Source organism: Pelodiscus sinensis, chromosome 16, assembly GCF_049634645.1.
Source record: "Pelodiscus sinensis isolate JC-2024 chromosome 16, ASM4963464v1, whole genome shotgun sequence".
Taxonomy (NCBI): domain Eukaryota; kingdom Metazoa; phylum Chordata; order Testudines; family Trionychidae; genus Pelodiscus; species Pelodiscus sinensis.
The window spans coordinates 16,500,351-16,515,163 of NC_134726.1; positions in this window are offsets into that span (position 1 = coordinate 16,500,351).

Sequence of the window (14,813 nt, forward strand, 5' to 3'; positions counted from 1 at the left end):
TATGCTGTTGTTCATTTTCAAATATATTTTTTCCCTGGGATCCTAATGATTCACTATATGCTTCACATTTCCAAGAGATAAACAAGCTGATCATGCCAATCTATTAACCCTTTTAGCACCGATCTCTTCAGTGCAGGCAGCACTGTGATAATTTTTTCAAGTGACTTTTTTTTAAAGCATTTTCATTCTTCATTAAGAGACAGCCCTGGAGAAACAGGATAATAGCTATGTTTTACCAGAGTGGAAATTCTATGTATAACTTTTTCTTTGGTTCTAGTCAGACAGCTAAGGTTTTAGAAGACAGCAAAGAATTTATTATGCTACAGGTTCTCCAATTGTAAGCAAAAGAGGCTGTCCAATCAAATTATGCCAAATGAAAACCACCAGAGAATGGGCAAGGATTATAATGGAGTTCATCAGGATTTATTGGGAACTTTATTGTTTATTGGGTACTTTACCAAAAGAGTTCCATATACCTCTGCTCAGGAGTTACAGTTCAATAGATAGATAGATAGATAGATAGATAGATAGATAGATAGATAGATAGATATGAATGGCTACCAAATATTTAATATATTGAAATATTCTAGCAGTAGAATAGTTAGCTTAAAATGTGTTTGGGCACAGAATGGACATTGGAAACTTAGTAGGTGTTAAATGGCAATCATCAAATGAATTGGTACTATCAGTCTATTTCATATCCCTCCTTCCATGCCCTACCCCCTCAGGGCTTGTCTATACTGAATGATACTTTAACAAACACATCAAATACAGACAGATGTTTGAGAAATGTGAACTGAGGGCCTAGAATTACTTCATTAAAACTCTGCTTGTTCTTTCAAAGTTTGAAGACTTGGTGGATGCTATTTATCTTAATGCTACACTCTGAGACCTGGCCTTCTGTCAGTTACTCATGGAAAATGGAATTACAAGAAGTAGTTAATAACGCAAAGGTTGCAGGGCTGCAATTTATCATTTTAAATGGCTGGAAGTAGCACTTGGCCATAGAGAACCATGCACAAAATTTACTTGTTTTAATAGAAGGTTTTTTTCAAATTTGTAATTAAAATTTATTCTGAAACTTTTCAAAAAATACTAGTTTTTTAATGAGTAAATGCTCAATGTTGAGAGCAATTTGATTTAGCTATTAGTGGAACTCCAAAGATCACAGTACTTTTCCTAGTTCTGTTAGGCTATGTCTGCACAGCAGCATTGTTTCGAAATAATGTCAATTATTCCAGAATAACAAAGAGCATGTCTACACTGCAAGCCGTTATTTCAAAATAATAGCTAGCTGGAGGACTTCTTACTTTGACTCCTGTAACCCTCATTTTACAAGGAGTAAGGGGAGTCAAAGGAAGAGTTTTCTTCCTTCAACTTCCTGCTGTGTACACAGCACCAAAAGCCAAATTAAGTTATTTAGACTTAAGGTACGCAATTGATGTAGCTCAAGTTGTATAGCTTACTTCAACTTTTGTACTGCTGTGTAGACGTGCCCATAGTGACCTCTTGCATAATCTCTTATCCTAAGTCACTTACCTTTTTGTGGCTTCATTTCTCCCCTTCTCCCCGGTGTCTCTTTATCTGTTCTATACAGCACTTGGGGGCAGGAACTATGGGGGCTAGTCACTCTTGGTAGTACAACATCTAACTCCTAAGAATCCTGCTGCCTAGTGCAATTCTCAGCCCAGGTTATTTGCCCACAATCTGCATGCAGTGCAAGAGGGAGAGTTAGGAACTAAGAAAGGGATTCTCAGAAGCCACTAAGTTGAATGGGAGCTGCCAAAGCTAGGCAGGACTGAAATACTGAGGGAAGGAGTAGGGCTTAGGCCCAGATTCACAAAGCCACTTGCTACCTCCCCTTGATCTGTGCGTTAAGCAGAAAGCACCTATTATGGGTTCTCAGCCATGAACCCTCCACAGGAGTTAGGACTGACCTGGCTTAGCTGCCTTTCTCATGAAAAGCTGAGCCCTTGGACCATACCGGAAATCCTGTATATGATGGAAGCCACTTCAAGCAAGGGGATGCTACAGCACACACACACCCAGCCCCTATGCTTTCATTCCAATATAGCTAGCAGCTTAATAGTTACAGCCTTCTCACTGTATATGGGATATTTAAATTCCAGTCCCTGCTCTGGCTGATTTGGAGCAGGCATTCTAAACCAGGACTAGGCAAGATGCAGACTGGGGGCCGGATCTGGCCCATCTAACACTTTGATCCGGCCGTCGGACTGCATCTGGCCACTTTCTATTTATATCCTGCTGCTTGTGCCACCAAATTTCCAGGCAGTGGCTCAGGCAGCAGGATCCTATTTAAATGGCTCAAGGCTCCTAGTCGTGGTGCTACCCCGGAGAGGCCAGAGCCACAAGCCCTTTAAATAGCTGTAGCAACCCCAGGCAGCTGCCAGGCAACGCAATAGTGGCAGGGCCAGGAGTTGGGAGCCCTTTGTTGTGTTTTTAATTCAAAGCCTCCAGTCCCAGACAATTCTGAGGGAAAGCTAGTCCCCAGCCCTGCCCCTTCTGGCCAGCTCATGGCCATGTACCAAAATTCATTAAGTGGTCCCCTTACAAAAATTATTGCCCACACCTGCTCTAAACCCATGTCTCACACATCCCAGTGTAGAACCTGAGTCACCGAGTGTTGGGTAGTCTGGGGTGCATGTCAGCTGTTGAAACTGTTGGATGTTGTTCAAATAAACAAATGTTCATTAGGGCAGAGAGACAGCACGAAACTGACTCTGCAGTCAAGTGTGTGTGTGTTCCTGTGCAGGGGCGGATGAGAGTTTTGCGGGGCCCAGGGTAGCACAATTTTGCGGGGCCCCCCTTTGGAGACATAATAGAAAAAAGGCATCAAATGCGCAAATTGAAGGCTATTTTTCATATTAAATGTAAATTGGGTAAATTTGATAGAAACTTAATCTAGTTGGATAATTTTTATTTTAATTATATTGTAATTCATTCTTAAACACAATTCTGCATTAATAATTAAAAATTTTAATTTGCATTTAAGTCTATGATAGCTGTCTAGCTCTTTTGGCAGCACATTCCTCAATTATGTCAGTAAAGTCCATTTCTTTATACAGATCATTTTCAATCGATATAATCAAAAGACCTACAAAACGCTCCTGGCTCACAGTAGATTCTCTTTGGCTGCCCATGGCTGGTATTTGCCAGGCAGCGTTGGGTGTTCAACAGCCAGGCAGCATTGGGACTTGAGGGGGCCAGATGGAGTGTGGGTGTTGGGGGGATGCAGCATGTGGCTGTTGGTATTTGGGGGGCCAGGCAGCATTAGGTGCTGGGATTTGTGGAGCAGGCAGCATGTGGGTGCTGGGATTTGGGGGGCAGGCAGCGTGTGGGTACTCAGGTTGGGGGGCAGGCAGGGTGTGGGTACTCGGGTTGGGGGGCAGGTAGGGTGTGGCTACGTGGAGGATGGCGCACAGATGGGCCATAGGGAGGACCAGCGGGCAGGGGTGTCTGATGCATCAGACAGGCCAAAATGACCATTTCAGCCTCTCTAACAGTTCCTGGCTGGGCGGGGGCAGCTGGCAACTCCCCATGCTCCCAGGGACGTGTGTGTGTGTGGGGGGGTGCTGTCTGTGGAGCTGGATCGCACTGCACCCATGAGTGGGGGGACGTGGGGACTGGTGGGAGGAGATGGGGTCTCCCTGGTGGGCGGGTCGCTCTACCCCCAGGCGCGGCTCCCCCTGCGGAAGAAACCGCACCACCCCCAGCCTCTCTCTGGGAGGGGCAGGAGGTGGAGCACCAGGATACTCGGGCGCCATGGCCAGGCAAGCCACTGGCTAATGGAGCCGCTTGTGGACCCGCAGCGAAAGGCAGCGGCGGAAGTCGCTCCAGCAGGTAAGGGCAGCAGCGGCAGATATACAGCAGGGCGACCAGGGCTGGCGTGGGGCCTATTGAAGCGCGGGGACCGGGGCAGCCTCCCTGCTCGCCCTGCCCTATATCCGCCGCTGTTCCTGTGGCATGCAACAGATTCAGATTCAAGTTCCTACCCAAGAAATCTTTATTATACAAAGTGGGACTGCACTAATGGGGGATTTTGAGTGTGCTCTCCTAGCAAGTGGGAGATCTGCGTGATTGTCTATACATTCAAATGCCTGATCTGAAATAAACCGTGGGGCTGTTGGGTGTTCTGACACATAGTGCCCCTCTTGTCTCTAATGTCTTGCTGTAGGGCTAGTGTGCTCCAGTATCGCCCAGCTCAAATGATAAATCATGAATGGACTCCCCCATCAGCATGTGGAAAACATCAGTCAGCTCCCCCAGAATCATGAGATTAAAAAAATATATATTCTGGGATTTTGTATGGTTTAATTTTGAATGTGTGTGTGTGTGAGAGAGAGAGAGAAAATTAGCATTGTCTATTCTCCAAAATGTACTCGGTAAGATTATATTGGCTCCCACTCTCTAAATCCATATCTGCCCACCCCAGCCTAGCAATTAATTCTGCCCCAAGCCTGTAGATCTGTCTTGCCCCCAGGCAAGATATCAGTTCTCTTCCCCTTCAGGTCAACTCATCTCTACTCACCCACTCAGGTCATCCCTCACCCAAGCTCCATCCCTATAGTTTAGCCTCTCCCACCCCACCCAGTCTCATGTCTGGTACTGCTGGGCTCCAGTCAAGCCAACATCCCATCACTCTTGAGCAAATCACTCATTAGCCATGGGATGGTACATGAACTTAGGTGGCTTTGTGCATCCCTATTGGCAGAAGGATAAGCCCCTTGTGGACTAGTTATCTATAGGATTAGGTAGCAGCTGAGCAGTGGTTTTGAGAACGTCAGTGGTGCTTAAGTATTGGACATAAGTATCTGAAGAGGCTGTTCAAAACCTAGTTACCTTAGTGAATGTGACTGTTTGTACAGTGTCTTTTCCAATGAGGCCTCAATCTCGTGCACGTTCAAAACACTTCTGTGCTATAATAAAATATTGCTGTGGCAATAAAAATAGCACGGTACCTGATTTATATTACAGCATGCTACTGTATCTTTGTTGTTCTTTGTTATTCATAAGAACATAAGAACGGCCATACTGGGTCAGACTGAAGGTCCATCTAGCCCAGTATCCTGTCTTTCAATGGTGACCAATGCCAGTTGCCTCAGAGGGGGTGAACAGAACAGGTAATCACCACGTGTTATCCACTTCCAGCCTCTGTCAAACAGAGGCTAGGGACACCATTCCTAACAGCCATTAATGGACCTAACCTCCATGAATCTATCTAGCTCTTTTTTGAACCCTGTTAAAGTCCTGGTCTTCACAATATCCTCTGGCAAGGAATTCCACTGGTTGACTGTGCTGCATGAAGAAAAACTTCAGTTTGTTTGTTTTAAACCTCCTACATATTAATTTCATTTGGTGACTCCTAGTTCTTATTTTACTTGTTACCATAACATAACTTTTCCTTATTCACTTTTTCCATACCAGTCATGATTTTATAGACTTCAATCATATTCCCCCTTAGATTCCTCTTTCCTAAGATGAAAACTCTAAAGGCTGTGTCTACACTGGCGCGATCTTGCGCAAAAGTGGCCGCTCTTGCGCAAAAACTTGCTGCCTGTCTACACTAGCCGTGTATTCTTGCTCAAGTAAACTGACCTTCTAATGTATGAAATCAGGGCTTTTTGCACAAGAGTTATGATGCTCCCGCTCAGGAAGAAGCCCTTTTGTGCAAGAGTTCTTCCAGAAGAAGCCAGTGTAGACAGGCAACATGAGTTTCTTGCGCAAGAAAGCCCTATGGTTAAAATGGCCATCAGAGCTTTCTTGCGCAAGAAACCGTCTACACTGGCAAGGATGCTCTTGCGCAAAAGCACATGCCAGTGTAGACGCGCTCTTGTAGAAGACTTTTTGCACAAGAACTCTTCCGCAAAAGAGTTCTTGCGCAAGAAGCTGCCACTGTAGACGTAGCCAAAGTCTTTTTAATCTCTCTTCACATGGGATCCGTTTCAAACCCCTAATCATTTTTTTGTCCTTTTCTAAACCTTTTCCAATGCCAATATATCTTTTTTGAGATGAGGTGACCATATCTGTATGCAGTAGTCAAGATGTGGGTGTACCATGGTTTTATATAGAGGCAATAAGATATTCTCTGTCTTATTCTCTATCCCTTTTTCAATGTTTCCTAACATCCTGTTTGCTTTTTTGACTGCGGCTGCACACTAAGTGGATGTTTTCAGAGAACTATACACAATGATTCCAAGATCTATTTTTTGAATTGTTATAGCTAAATTAGTCCCCATCATATTGTACGTACAGTTGGGATTATTTTTTCCAATATGCATTACTTTATATTTATCAATTAAATTTCATTTTCCATTTCGTTGCCCAATCACTTAGATTTGTTGAGTTCTTTTTGAAGCTCTTCACAGTCTGCTTTGGTCCTAATTACCTTGAGCAGTTTATTGTCATCTGCAAATTTTGCCACCTCACTGTTTACCCCTTTTCTAGATCATTTATAAATAAGTTGAATACGTTTGGTCCCAGTACGGACCCTTGCGGGACCTCACTGGTTACCATTCTGAAAATGTACCATTTATTCCTACCCTTTGTTTCCTGCCTTTTAACCCGTTATCAGTCAACAAAAGGACCCAGCGGACATGTGACACAGAGGGAAGCCCAGACACCTCATGGTCCCCTCCTCCCACCTGAAGAATCCTGGTCTAGCCAACACCTTCACATGCCTGCTTGTCCCCAGGATGGGGGATAGTGAGGCTTCTTCCCCCCCCCAGGACCTTCTCTTTTCTTCCACAACAACAGAAGGAGGCTGGGTACATGGACACACACGTGCACGCATGCGTGCACACACACACACACACACCATCAGCAGTGCTGCACACAGACATGCCTGCACTCTCAGGGCCACTCCCAGGGACAGTGCTGAAAGATGCAGAATCATCTGCCACTCTGACACACCTTCCCCCCCGCAACACCCTACCCCCCCTCTCCCGCAGCAAGCAGGGATCCTCTCCCTGTGGGACAGCGTCTACACTGGCATGGATGCTCTTTTCACGAGGAGTAGCGGTAGTTCGAACTAGGAAGCCTAGTTCGAACTACCTAGTTCGTGCCCCGTGTAGCCGTGCTGCACGAGGTTCGAACCAGTGGGGTTTTAAAAATGGCGGCTCCCCGCTTATGCAAATGAAGCCCGGGAAATTCAAATCCCGGGCTTCATTTGCAAGTGCGGTATGCCTACATTACCCCGCTAGTTCGAACTAGCGGGGTAGTGTAGACATACCCAGAAATACTAGAGGGGCAAGGAATTTCTTGCGGAGGAATTCCCTTTTTGAAGAAGAGTTGGGGGAGAGATTGAAATGGAGTTTACCTGCCTGACTGCTCCCCCCTCGCCTCTGAAAAACCAGACCTCAGCCTGAGATATCTCAGAGGCCCCTTCTAGGGATCTGGTGGCACCCTGCTCTCTGTGGCTCAATGCTCACTGACACTGATTAGTCCTGAAGCTGTTGGGGAGAATCCTAAAGTTACTATATCTAGGAGTTGTATATATTCCTCCCTCCCCAAAGCAGCAGGAGCCTGAAGGGAGAATCATGTGTATTTGTTCATCCCCTACCGACTTGACTATTCTTGATCCTGTGGAAGAATTTGAATTTCACACCATGGGAAATCCCTCTACAGCTTTAGGAAGTACATCATAGAACATGGTGTTGTGGAAATGTCTAAGTCATGTAACCAAGTAGTTGAGACTTTTGTGCACTGTGGAATCTTACATGCACCAATTTTTTTATTTTATACTTTTTGAGCAGATGAGTAGGATGGGAGCAATTTGGTCCATTGATCTCAGTGCATTAGGACTGACTATGAATAACTTTGGTGGAACTGGGTACAAAGTACTTAACTGGAACTCCTGAAACTATTTAATCGGCATGTCAGCCAAATCTTATCCTGTGGCTGCCTGCAGCCAGCACATGGGTACTTCTAGTCTATACGCTTCTTTCGAAAGAAGCTTTTTTGAAAGAGATCGTCTAGACAGCCATAACTTTTTTCGAAAAAGTGGATCGCTTTTTCGAAAGAGAGCACCCAGGCAATCTGGATGCTCTCTTTTGAAAAAGCCCTGTTTGCGGTCAAGAAAGCCTTTTTTCAAAAGAGCTCTTTAAAAAAAAAGCATTCTTCCTTGTAAAACGAGGTTTACCGCTGTCGAAAAAAACCCAATGCTTTCTTTTGATTTAATTTCAAAAGAATGTGGAGGCAGTCCAGACGCAGGTGACGTTTTTTTGAAAAAAGGCCACTTCTTTTGAAAAAGCCCTGTAGTCCAGACATAGCCATTATGTACAACTAAAGATGTTATGTCCCTACCTCTTTCTACTCGTACTATATCCATTCTCCTCTGCCAAGGTTAGCAGGATGCTCATGCTTTATGTGAAGTGAAAGAAGTGTGTTTAAAGGTGACGCAAGGCTAAATTAAAAAAAACCTATGTACTCTATCAGCCAGCATCCAGAGAAATGCCCAAATATTGACGGATGGTGGAGGAGTGTATTTCTGAACTGGCAGATCTCTACTTTTAAATCCCTTAGCTCAGAATTTTAACTATAATTAGCAAAAGGCATCCATATGGTGACTTTTCTAGTCCCAGATGGGTAGCTGTCATCTTGCACATGATCTTTGCTTCTCTTTTGAAGTAGAAATGAGTAATCTTGGAAATATTAATCTGACTTCAACTATATTTACCCTTCTATCAACAGTGATGACACACTTAGATTTCTTTCCTGACATAACATGGCATGTGCTACAGTGCAAAGGATTCCAGTTGCCATTATTTTCAGTCAGACCTCCCCCCACAATAATCCCTGAGAGCTATAAACCAGTTATCATGAAATAATGATATATTTAGTTATCAAGACCAAGATAAATTAGTGATTCTAGGTGCCCAACTAGAGATGCTTGTAGGGGTTTGATCTTCAAGGTTGCATGATTAGCACTTTAAGGCCAAATCAAAATGCCTCAAATCAGGCACCTAAAATCACTAGTCACTTCTAAAAATCTTGGCCTATAACACTCTAGCAGATGTTCTATGCATATGCACATCTGTGTCTCTGTTCAGACCTGTCAATCTGCTGGTATGCGTAGCTACATCTTAATTAGCAAACACAAAAATTAATAATATGGACTGCCAGGGAATGTATTTGCTTTTATCTAACTTATATTCATCTTAACTTCTTGATTGCTTACCCTTTAAGCACTTGTTTCTGCCCATGTCACTGTAGCTCTTATTGTGAATTTGACTATGGGCCTCTTGTAAATTTAGATTTTGCATACTTGGAGTCCTAAATTTAATTTTTAATGGATGCTTATTGCTGGCTGGTACATTTGTACACACTGCTTTCCTTGATATGTGAAGGTGAAATCCTCTCTCCTGCTTTTACTTGTTTCCTTTATAGGAGCCTAGTGACCTCTGAACTGGATAGACAAATTAGACATCTTTCACACAAAGATTCCCACTTCTCTCCAGAAATGTCTTTCAGTTTTTGAGAAAAAAAAAGTTACAATGTGGCTGATTTTTACCACATCCAGTGAATTACTGACAGTGTTATAGAGCAGATTATATCCACTGAACGTGACCATTCTTCATTTAAACAAAGGGTCTCTAACTCAATTAAGGGTCAGTCAGTGAGGCCAACAGCCATCACAGGCCTGTGAGCCAGGTATAGGGAGCCAGGCTCCGCCTCTGCACCCCAGAAGGGGCAGGGCTTTGGGAGGAAGAGGCGGGGCTGAGGGGAGTCAGCCCTTAGTGCTGCCTGGAGCGTGGTGCTGGATCCCCCACCCAACCCTCAAAGCTGTGCAGAGTGGCCAGCAGGGCACTCCAACAATCCAGCAGCAATTCAGAGGCCTAGGGCTCCAGCCAGCACCACTGCTGCAGAGAGCTCTGGGCCTCTTTGAAACTCTGGGCCCCATGGTAATTGCCTCATTTGCCCTCCCTTGCAGGCAAGCCTCGGGTCAGTGCCAGTCCTCAAAGCCTCCTTGTGGGCCAGCAGGCACTCCCCTCTGGCAGGGCTCAGCATATTCCCACCCCGCGTGTCTCCTGACCCCGCCTGCTGGCCCTCACACTCCCACCCATGTGTCTACCCCCCCTCCACTGCCTGCCTGCTGCCCCTGAGCAATTTAAAACACACACCCCTTGTCCCTAGCTCCACCACTGGTAGCACAGTGAGGGTGGAGTGGCTTTGAGCCAACTTTGGCCACTGCTGGCATATCCCTGTGGCCCAGGGGAGGTGTGTGCAAAGCCATCCATCCATAAAATGGTTCAGAGCAGTCACCTCAGGCCCAGTGGCAGCCATCCAACTGCCCTGTGGGCAGGATAATCCCCCATACTCAGGTTAGTTCATGGGGCTCTGGACAGGCCGGGTCTGGCAGTAAGAGATGCTCCCCTCCCCTGTTAAATGTGTAAATTACATCTACAACATATTTGAGAGTTTGTCTAGTTCTCTGTATGTTGAAGAACTCGTCCCAAATGGTAAGAGCTAGAACCACCCAATCCAGTATACTGCATCCTCTTATCATAAATTAAAGCCAGGTAAGGGTTTGTTGTGCCAGGAAAATGGGATGTGCCTGAGATAGGCTTGCTTCTCATAAAACCATACAGGAAAGAGGCAGAATCACCAGGCAAGTGAAAGGGGTGCCTGGGGTCATGGTCTTCCTCCTGCCGCCATCTGGGACTATCCCAGTCCCGAGCTTTCGACTCCCCAGGTGCCCTTGGGGGGGCAGCTGAAACTCTCCCCATTCATATGGGAACATTACTGTCTGTTTCCCCTCGCTCCCTGCTGAAGGGGAATTATACAGTTTGCTGCATTCTTCACTCTGGCTGGGGAGCACAGGGGGCAGATAAACCTGGACCTGTCCCAGCCGGGGGACATGCACCCCCGCCCTGGCTGTGCCCACTGGAGTTGTAGCACTATTCATCTGGCCCAAAGTTGTTGCAGTAAGAGAGGGTTAGGGTAATCCTCTCCTGTGGCAGCCTGAATACTGAACCCCTCATCCCCAGCCCCACACCAGAGCAATAATTCAAATGAAGTATGTACATTTTTATTTTATTTTTCACACACAAAAAAAGAGTTAAGGATCAGAGCAATGCCAGGTAAATCCTGTAGTCTTCTATATATTTTAGAGAGCTTGTCTGTCTATTTGATCAAGAATTCCTCCTAAATGGTAAGATATAGGACCACCACATTTTGTATATAGTTTTCTCTTAGTATAACTTAAAGCCCAGTTGTGCCAAGAAAATGGGATGTGCCTGAAATGGGATTGCTTCTCACAAAATAAAACAGAAAGACGGGCTTACCAAATCAAGTACAGTCCTCAAAATTGACATAGCTGAGCAAATGTTGAAAAAGATTGATCCAAGATTTGACAGAATAATAGGATGAACCTGGAATAGGAATGCTTCTCAATAACCTTTACAGAAAAGAGATATTTTGGCACAATTAAATCAATGCTTAAAGTTTGAAAACTGGAAGAAAATGTTATTGGAAACCAAATTGACTATAGCCCTTTTTTGTTAAAACATAGCAAATGATAACAGAGGGATGAAGAAACAAAATACACATGGATGGAATTCCCGAATTATGGACCTGACCTTAAACAGATAGATAATTTTCTTGGAGAGTTTTCCCCCACATGTGCCTCATGGTTAAATGAGTTTTCTTCCTATGAAAAACTACCATTGTGCCTGTGAATTTGAGGTGAAAATAAAAAGTATCAGAATCCCTTTTACCCTGCTAAGAATCAAGTAGAATTCTGCTCACAAGAGTGGTCCATATGTTGACAAAGCTGAGACAAATTTGCATGCAGCTAAAGAGACAGATGAAAAATACCATCATTCTTTCCCCAGAAAAGGAGACAGGGAGAAGATAAACATATCTTTATCCAGAGATGGTGAGAGAAAGACTCATGAAAACACTTACATATGGTCCCAAGTTTACATGAGTCTATATAAGAATTCTGTCTCTTGGATTTGTCTCCTCTGCATTCCAGTTAGAAAGGAAAAGGAGGTCTTTCTTCTAGCCCCTCTAGCTCATGTCTCTTTCAAGCATTTCAGTTAGGGAAGAATGCACATGGATTAAATCCAAATTATAATTAGAAATACAGCTCCACTAGTGCCCCACCTGCTTATCCTCAGAATGAATGGTAAAATGTCCCTTACTGCAGTGACGTATTTCACATCTTGCTTATCATAGGGTTTATTTGACTACACAATGGCCACATGCTTCCTGTAAAGCCTTGAAGAGTGTGTGTCACAGAGAAATCATGGGTTTCTCAAGCATATTATTTAATAATGATGATAATTTAGCATTCAATAGTCAGAAGGTAATTTTAAGCTTCAGCTGTGCTCCTTGGATGCTTGACTACGGAAAGTAATCTCACTGAACTGTTATTTATACTAGTGACATGCATTAGCAGTGTGAATATTGCAAAGGAACCCATCTTTGTTGTTTATAAACAATATTTATTATGCACCTTTCATCCCAAAGCATCCCAAGGCACTTCAGAAATAAAGCAAACTGCTATTGAACTGAAGACACAGCCAGGGCAATATGACAGCGTATCAGGAGACAACATGAAAAATTCTGTACATTCTACAACTGAAATGACAGATTGGAAAACAATTAAAGCCCATATTCACAGTCTAATCAGCATTAAAGAAAATAAGTACAGTACTATCAAAAATGTGTACCAATTTGGTACCCTCTCACAATGTTTAGAAGAAATCTTGTTTCTCCTGCTCCCATTTGGCCTCTTGCTCACAGAACTGCAAGCTATTTGTCAACTCTGGGGGAATTTTTGTGTTTTGACATGCAAAGAGATTTATGCTTGTATTTCCCATTAGCGTTAATGGGAATTCGCATGCAAAAATCCCTGTGTAGCAAGAGGAAAATATACCCCCAAGAAGGCTATACATTCTATTTTTTCCTTGGGCACTAACTTTAGTCTGTTTGCAAAATATAGTTTAAAGATGACAAAAGTCTTTAACTAGATTAAGCACATTTAAAGCCTGTAAATATTAAAATATAGAAACAGATGCATAAAAAAGAGATGTCATTTTGGACAACCAGGAACAATACAGAGTGCAGCAGCAGGAGGCCTAGGGAAATGTTACCTCTTGATAATACACACTCTGCCTCATAGGAATCTAAACAAATTAGAAGTCATGGGATTGAGCATTGCTTCTCAAAAATTTGAAAGGAAAGATGCAATTAATGTCAGTAAGTAACAAATTAATTATACAAAGACTAATGCTCAATTATTTTATTGTGTCTAATTTGCTTCCATCACACTTGTGTCACCGAGAATGTTCTGAAGCTTCGTTGCTGTTGAATTTCTTTTTAGCCCTGGCTCCTTCGACATATTTGTTGTTTATTCAAAAAAAAAAAGAAAAAAAAAAGAACTAAAAGAGGGTATGTCTACACTACAAAGTTAATTCGAACTAACAGACATTAGTTCGAATTAACTTTCATAGGCGCTACACTAGTGCTCCGCTAGTTCGAACTTAATTCGAACTTGCGGAGCGCTTAGTTCGAACTAGGTAAACCTTATTGTACGAGGACTAAGCCTAGTTCGAACTTACTAGTTCGAATTAAGGGGTGTGTAGCCCCTTAATTCGAACTAGTGGGAGGCTAGCCCTCCCCAGGTTTCCCTGGTGGCCACTCTGGCCAACACCAGGGAAACTCCTCTGCCCCCCTCCCGGCCCCGGAGCCCTTAAAGGGGCACGGGCTGGCTACAGTGCCCATGCCAGGTGCAAGCCTGCCAGCACCCAGCCAGCAGACCCTGCACCTGGCACACCATGAGCCAGCCCCCCGATGCCTCCCAGCCCTCCGCCTCTTCCCAGGACCAGGCTGGCGGCTCACGGGAGCCTGGTCAGGACCGCAAGAGGCGGGCACCCGCCTGGTCTAGTGCAGACATCGTGGACCTCGTCCACGAACTCCGCACTAGGCACAGGAAAGTGGCCGTCTAGGGCAGAATAGCTGCCAGCCTGACCACCCAAGAGCAGGTGTGCATGAAAATCAAGGTGGTCCACTGAGACCCCCGACCCTGAGCCCTGAGCTTACAATGGCCGTACTGGGTCAGACCAAAGGTCCATCTAGTCCAGTAGCCTGTCTGCTGACAGCAGTCAACCCTAGGTACCCTGGAGGGGATGGACCAAAGACAGTGACCAAGCCATTTGTCTCGTGCCATCCATCTCCAGCCTACCACAAACTTTGGGCAGGGACACTATTTCTACCCCCTGGCTAATAGCACTCCATGGACCAAACCTCCATGACTTGATCTAACTTCTCTTTAAACTCTGTTCTAGTTCTAGCCTTCACAGCCTCCTGCAGAAAGGAGTTCCACAGGTTGACTCTTTGCTTTGTGAAGAACTTTCTGTTACTAGTTTGAAACCTGCTACCCATTCCTTTCCTTTGGTGTCCTCTAGTCCTTCTATTATGGGAACTAATGGAGAACTTTTCTTTATGCACCCTCTGCACACCACTCTTGCTTTTATAGACCTCTATCATATCCCCCCTCCGTCTCCTCTTCTCTAAGCTGAAAAGTCCCTTTAGCCTCTCTTCATATGGGACCTGTTCCAAACCCCTGATCATTTTAGTTGCCCTCCCCTCTCCCAGCCTCTCTCTTCCCCTCTCCCACCTCTTTTTCCCAGTCTCCCCCAGTTTTGTTCAATAAAGAGAGATTCTATTTTTGAACACACATTTTCTTTATTTTGTACATCAGGAAGGGGGGCTAGGGAAGAGTAAGTGGAAGGAGGTGAGGGAGGAATGGGGTATGTGCCCCCGATGGGGAGTACTGGGCTGGCTCT